The sequence below is a fragment of the Mytilus californianus genome, unplaced genomic scaffold (genome assembly GCF_021869535.1).
Source record: "Mytilus californianus isolate M0D057914Y unplaced genomic scaffold, xbMytCali1.0.p SCAF_3, whole genome shotgun sequence".
In the NCBI taxonomy this organism is placed as follows: domain Eukaryota; kingdom Metazoa; phylum Mollusca; class Bivalvia; order Mytilida; family Mytilidae; genus Mytilus; species Mytilus californianus.
Genome location: NW_026262679.1, coordinates 124,279,643 through 124,287,366, shown reverse-complemented (window position 1 = coordinate 124,287,366; position 7,724 = coordinate 124,279,643). Strand labels below are relative to the sequence as shown.

Below are 7,724 nucleotides of genomic sequence, written 5' to 3'. Positions count from 1 at the left end.
TCTGGATTTAATTTACTATTTGAGATCTGAAAAATAAAATAAAATGTTAAAATATTTAATTCTATATGTACAAACATGTATCAAATAAAATAACATGTTAAATTGTAAATATAATATTTGTATACAGTATCAACGTATCATATTAATTGTAAGTTGAATTGTTCATAACTAACCAGTCATTTTTCCACTTGAGATTGAAAAAAAAAGAGAAAATAGATAGAAGGCCTGGGCTGATATGTAAATTGCTTTCAAGTATTAAAATACAATAGTGATGTAAAGAGAAGGTAGAGTGATATATTCAGTACATATCTTGAAGAAATAACTCCCCAATGTCGGCAATTAAGATGTTGCCATTATTTGCATTATTTGCACAAAGAACTGGTTTCATAAAAAAAAGAAAATAAAGACAGAAAATAGAAGAAAAGGAACTGACATCACCACACCAAAAAATAGTTGTCATAAGATTTTTCAAATTAAATAGAGGGATGGTGAAAGAATTTATTTTTTTCAATAAATCTCATGGACAAAAATAAGTGTCTGATATATACATTGTGTTTAAATATACATTAAAAGCAGCATTGATAAGATTCTTAGGTATCCTTGTTTGTCATTTATACATGTACATGTTTCGCTATCTCTGTTAGTGTTGCAGTAAATTGTAGTATTTTTTATATTTTAAGCCAGTGTAAAATGAATCAGAGCTACTAACGAATTGCTTATCCTTTAAATGACCATTGGTGGACACCTTTGATTTTTAAAACAGTCCACATAAGGGAAGAATTGAAATCACAAATATCAACATTACAATACACCTTATTGCTATTTTGTCCAATCTGGAATAAAAACAGTTACTTAGACAACTACATGTTGGGGTCAAGTATTTCAAAAACAAAGGTCATGAGTTTTGAGCTGAGGGAGGAAAAAGATTTAAAAGCATTTTAAAAATATTTATAGTTTATGAACCAATATTTTTAAAACAAATTAAAGTAATAAAACTGCCATGTTTGAAATGTTTACAATGGTTTAAACAGGTCTCTTAAAATTTTATCTGCAATATATTGTTTAAACAGGGCCAAACTTAACTTCAACTGAAATGAAAAAGTGGTGTAATTTCAGAACTTTTCCAGATTGGAATAAATAGCAATAAGGTCAATAACTCTACAGGTTCTCAGTGTACCAGGTATGTCAAGACTTACTAACCTGTGGAGAATGAAAATATTGCCATTGGGCTTCTTCTTCTGCTAACATTTCTTCAAAACATGCTTCTAAAAATAACTCTTCCCAAAATTCTTCTTCTACCTAAAATAATTTATGTTACATGTACATGTGTAATATACATCATCTATTATTTCTTATATTAGTATTCTTAAAACTGGTTTCTAATCAAAGATCTTAATGAAGTGTGGATTCATTTATTTTCTTTGGTGACAACTTTTCTTTACTTGCGAAAAAAAAATTTGTATTTTCATGGATATTTGCATTTTTTTTATTTCCTGGATTTCAAAAATTTGCATATGTAGGCCTAAAAGATAATTTACTACTTTGTTGAACACTTAAATGTGGTGATTACCTAGGCCTTTACAAACGAAAACCGTGTAAATTGGTACTCCAATTAAAATTATGAAAATAAGGTAGAACTCTATGTTACAATGATGAACAATGAAGGAAAATTCCCTTTTTTTCATTTATAAATCTGGTCCTGTTAACAAACACCTTAAAAGCAGAAAAAAACAACAGAAAGTATAGTAGGTATAACAACTGAAAACCAATTTCCATTATCCTGACATACAAATGTAGTTTATTAGTACAAATAAAAATAGTTTATTCAAATACATGAAATAACTACCAATCTGAAGTTGTAGACCAAACTTTATCCTTTCAAGTCTATCACAGTATAACATTTACATAGAAGTGAAGAAAGCCCTATAAATATACTTTAAACTTTTAATACATGTACATGAACTTAGTTACGTATATGTAATGAGAAGTGTCTTTACATTTTCTGTGAACCTCACACTTCTATTCCATAAACATTCATTTATACAGTAAATAAAGTACATTTTGAAGTTTCACTTGAGCATATCATCTCATTTTTTTTTTTCAATTTATATCTATGTAATAAATCAGGCTTTAGATGATTCATGTAAATAATACTCAATCATCAACATGTACAAAACATACCTGTCTATCAAATTCTTCTAATTCTTCTGCCATCCATAAATAATCAGTAAAATCTACATCACTAGGTAATGGCACTGGAAGATCGTCAATGGTAAACCATATCTGTTCTTGTAATTTCAAAGGACGTCTCATATTTCTTCTTATTATTAAAAATTATTCTGTATCTGTATATAATCTGAAAAAGCAATATTTTTCATCAGATAACGAAATAACATGTTGGACTCACCATGGCTAAAAATGACATCTCCCTGGACAGGCCTTCAAAAATCTTAACCCTGGAGTCAAGACAGATTTTTATGAGTCCAGGACGCATTGACTCATTTTAGTGAGAGTCAAGATTTAGCATCGGTAAACCACTCTTCTGCAGAGGGTGGTAAAGGGTTATTTTCGTGCAACATTTTCGGTCTTTTTATTTCACGTTTTTCGTGTTTTGACGTTTTATTTCTCGTTTTCTAGTGTTTGGTTCGATGTGCATGCTTCGTGTTTCCCTTCATTTATTTTCCGTGTTTCGTGTCGGTAATCTTAATTTCTCGAGCTTGTCCAGCATTTGATTAAAAAGTAAACCGGGACTAATTCAAAGTCAGCCCGGATATTGTTTTACTGTGAATAATATTTGTTCAGATGCAACTAGTGGACACTAAAAGGTGACTGCAGGGTCTTCATGTCCATTAATAATGACTGCATGATCTCCATCAGAACAGCTCAGTAATAACTTCTAGTACTTTTTTCCTTAATATTTACCAATTTATTTCTCATGCTTCGTTTTTCCTGATTTTTATTTTCCGTGCAATGTTTTTGCGATTTTTATTTTACGTGTTTCCGTGTTCAGACCCCCCTTTACCACCCTCTTCTGCACAAGTTTTATTATTTTAGTAGCTTTGACTTGATTGGTTATCACTTTAAAAACTTATCTTAAATCAAAGAGCTCATATGTTTTATATATTTAATTGGATATATAAAAAAAACCTACTTTAAATTAAGATTATTATTAACATAAGTTCCAATAGCAACAGATATTATGGCATTGTTTTTACAAAGTTTCTATTGAAACTTCTGTTATGTGCAACAAATTAAAGATACGTTGACACCTCAAGTGAAAATATTGGAAATTTTTTGGGAAAAAACAGTCTTCAATAGTTTACTTGCAAATGTAATGTTAATTTTTGGTGCCGAAATAACTACCTCGAGTGTATCTGCACAACTGTAGCTCATAGGTCCTTAAGATATTTTTTGACAATTTGACAACATCCTCAAATTGTCAAAAAATATCATAAGGACCTATAAGCTACGGTTCCGCAGCTACCTCTAGTGATGAATTCCTAACCAGTTCCCAATTTGATAAGGTGCCAAATTGGCCATAAATGGGTGCCGATTTAACCAGGTGCCAAAGTGATTAGAATTCTTTTTCGAGTATGTAGTACAATATAGTTTTAAACTTTTATTTAACATTGTGAAAAAAAAGATAACCCTATGCAAACAGAAACTGCAAAAATAACACCAAAAGACCACCGCCCAGCACAGGCACTTGTTTCTTTCCATGGGAAGAACCATCATCAACGTATATTTAGTAGCTCCTAAATATATGTTGATAGTGGTTCTTCCCATGGATAGAAACAACCCAGGAAACACACGACGTCCTTGCGACGTTATGTATTGGTCGCTGGAAGGTCATGACTGCATGACGTTACGTTAGTACGACGTTGCTGCAACGTTGTTAGAATGTAATTTTACGTCACGTCAGATACGACATAGAAATGACGTCAGGACAACGTTGTTATTGTTTATTATTCTTACGTTGTTGCTATGTCATATCGCAACGCATCTGTCACGTATCTGTAACGTTATAGCAACATTGTCATATTTTTGGTCGATAAAATATTAAGTTGAATTTTACGCTGTTATAAAAGAGGAACTATGTTTTTGTCATCAATAATACATTGCAATAATAAAAAAATAAGAAATAAATAATTGCAATATGTACTGTATCCGATCAAATAAATCACGTAATTAAAACGTTGTTGCGACGTAATCATCGACATTCCTAAAATTTACAATAGCAAAATTTCTTCTTTTACTTTTTTTTTCTTTTGTTGTACTCAATTTAAATTTCACTTTTTTCTGTTCTTTTATTGAACTATTGAACGATATTGATTTGTTTTAAATCTATATGTATATGTATGTATATATATGTATATTACGCGCATCTGTTTTGAATTTTGACCCAGATAATTGGTGCGACTGTGTAGCGATTGGGTATGAAATTTTAGCGCCATTCAGCAAGCCACGTATATATATGTATATTACGCGCATCTGTTTTGAATTTTGACCCAGATAATTGGTGCGACTGTGTAGCGATTGGGTATGAAATTTTAGCGCCATTCAGCAAGCCACGTCTCTTTCGAACTGCACTCAGATTCAATGTAAGTAAATTTATCTTTGTATTGTTTCACTGTTGTTTTCTTCTCACTTTTTAGAAAGTTTCTATTATATAGGAACAGAATAATATATACTACACGATAAACATTTATCTACTATCGTATATAAATGAACAATAAACAATTCAAAACTGAACCAATCTTAAATGTATCTGACCTACATATATATATATATATCGCACCACTGTTCTGTTTTACACGTGCATGATGTAATATCTAAAACCGTTTTAGAAAATAGGAATTTAATTGTGTTTTACATATATATCTTGCTTTATATTATAACTTTATTAGTGTAACACTCAACATGTATTCATTAACTTTTGTAAATTTCGTCTGCAGAAACCTTACACACGTGCAGCTAATTTGATTCTAATTGAGGTCAGGATAGCAAGCTATCACAGTGTTATTTATTTGCCAGATCATGTTTCCTTTATAACATGTATAAACAGACACAGTGTATTTACAAGATCGTTTGTCTTATGCATTGAACTCTTAAAGAACCGATAAAAATTTAGAATGAAGGAATACAAAACATAAGTGTTCCCTGAAAAGACTTTATGAAACTGATAATAGCAACCTGACTTTTTCTTTACTAAAATCAACATTATATTTTTCGCAAGGGACAATATAATTTACAAAAAAATAATACTGCTGCTCCTCTTATTATCATATGGCAAATTTGTAAATGTAAAACGTACATTTATTGATCTTAACTTTCAATTATATTTAAATTTTTATATTTTGGCAGTGGCTATTTTGCCGGCGAAACATTAATTATGACTTGATTATAATATTTTTTTTTATTAAGAGTAAGCTATAAATAGCATAATTCAAAAGCAATTGCTATTTTTCCGGCGCGGCAATATTGTGAATTTGTTATTTTGCCGGTTTTTTGTAAAGTTTATATATATATATAGTATATCTGATATATCACATTGACGCTGGGACTATTGGTATATCAATGTCAATTTTTGTAGAGGCTTACATGAAGAACTACCCGTCAGCAAGGGCATCAGATGTCGAGGAATTGATTGGGGAAACCAGGCGGAACACGCTATAAGGTAAGAATGCCCTCATTTACCCCGTAAAGTGCAACCCTCAATTTGGGATTATTAAAAAAAATATTATTGTTTGTATTTTATGTTGAAAATTACATTTGGTTATTTTTGAATTCAGTACGAAATTGTTATTATAAATATGTATTTGTAACTAGTATTGTGAAGATCAAGACGCTCTTTTTAGACAATAAAGGGTAACATTAAACGCACACCACGTATTTAACTGAATATATAAATATGTGGTTTATGTGTTCTTCAAAGAGATTTGGAAAGCCACGTCTTACACACAGCTGCTTCTAGTATTTATTTGCAATAATTTTACTAGACCTATAGAATAATTACAATTTCAGTTTTTGTACAAATAAGTTTTTTATTGTCATTGCAGGAACCAATTGCTAATAGGATACAAGAAGCAGTGCCGGACATGCCAGGGACCCAGAAACAACGTTCAGTAGTTTAGAATAAACAAAGTTAACGATCAATTCTTCTTTTTTTTTATATACTAGTACATGCATCTTTTATTTTTTATTTTAAGTTTTTTTATAAAACTTTCATGGGTGGGTGTGAAGCTAGTCAGATACATATTCAGAACGTGAACATGCTAAATGAGAAATTGATACTAATCAAAGGCGGATTTAGGGGGACAGGGGGGACATCCCATTTATAGATTAACATATATGACAAATGCATATAATTTTTACAAGCAGGAACTACCAAGAACTGCATATGAACAGGCAGTCAGCTATGGATAGCCCCAAAACACAATACAATTCCTTTCTGTAATATCCAAATAACTGAAACAGTAATCAGATTAAAGCTACACAAAAAAATTGTTTTGCTTATAATATAATAAAAACAGATGATGATAATGCCGGATATACAAATTCCTTCTGAGAATTGACACCAACATATATCATCCTGCAGAGGTCACCTCATGGTCACAAACACAGTTGATACTATGTATGTATATAGATGATCATTTTTGTGCTAATTATATAGCATAATATAAAAGTGCAAGTATATTACGTCGATATAACGTGATATTAATGTTGTTGTAATGTCAGGAATAACGTTGTAGAAACATAATTTTAAGTCACCACAACGTTGATGTATGATGTTGTGACAACGTCAAGAAAACCATACACTTTTACGTAAATACAACATAATTGTAACAGCCACTATGTTCCGTCAGTTACTTTGTTCCGGCGGAACTTTTTAACTAGTTATTTCGTTCCGATGGAACTTTCCAACTAGTTGTTTTATTCCGAGTGCAGTCGAAAAGTTCCGGAAAAAAGTAGCTAGTTGAAATGTCCCGGAACAATGTAGCTAGTTGAATAGTTCTGGCGGAACAGAACAACTAGTTACATCGTTCCGAATATACCATATTTCGTCCTTTTTGTAGAAAGAGGGGGAAGAATGAGTATCAGTATATATAAGAGCAAATCATTAATTTACAAGAATACCCAACGCACTGAAAGGGGTTTCTTTGGGGACAAATATGCAAAATTTAAGTTGTATTTCATAGCTCACATAAAACGGAATAAGTTGCATTATCATGCAAATTGAGTATTCATAGTACCCTCAAGAGAGAGAATACCCCCTCCTCATGTTGTTCCGCCCGGAATTTTCCAACGTCGGAACAAAAGAGCATTTACATAATAACCTGACGTCAATGCGACGAAAAAATTACATTGTCACGACGTAGTTATGACCTAATATTGTTTGCTGGGAAGTGCCTGTGCCGTCCAGTCTATAACTTTGCCATAACGTACCTGAAATTCTGAACCACACAAAAGGTGCAAACTTCTAAAGAAAAAAAAAAAGGATTTATCTCTGTCTAATCAAGTACGATAATTTAAAGTTCTTAGTTTCATTAACTTTTTCAATTCGAAAATGCAAAAACAAAGAACGAAATGAACTTCTTATCTCCCCTTTCACTTTGTCTGTTTACAAACATTTGCCAAAATATAAGAAATCCATAAAGGTACGGAACCAAAAAGATTTTCAGACGGCTAGTAAAGTGATAATATAATGTAACTACCTGTGACAC

The 7,724-nt window shown here is 31.4% G+C and overlaps 1 long non-coding RNA gene across 1 annotated transcript; it reads left to right on the top strand.

Moving 5' to 3' along the window:
• The first annotated feature begins 4,520 nt into the window (after positions 1–4,520).
• On the top strand, positions 4,521–6,156 carry LOC127736081 (uncharacterized). The gene is made up of 3 exons (XR_007998794.1): positions 4,521–4,601; positions 5,594–5,677; positions 6,060–6,156. It is a non-coding gene; the product is annotated as an uncharacterized LOC127736081 (long non-coding RNA).
• Positions 6,157–7,724: the final 1,568 nt, after the last annotated feature.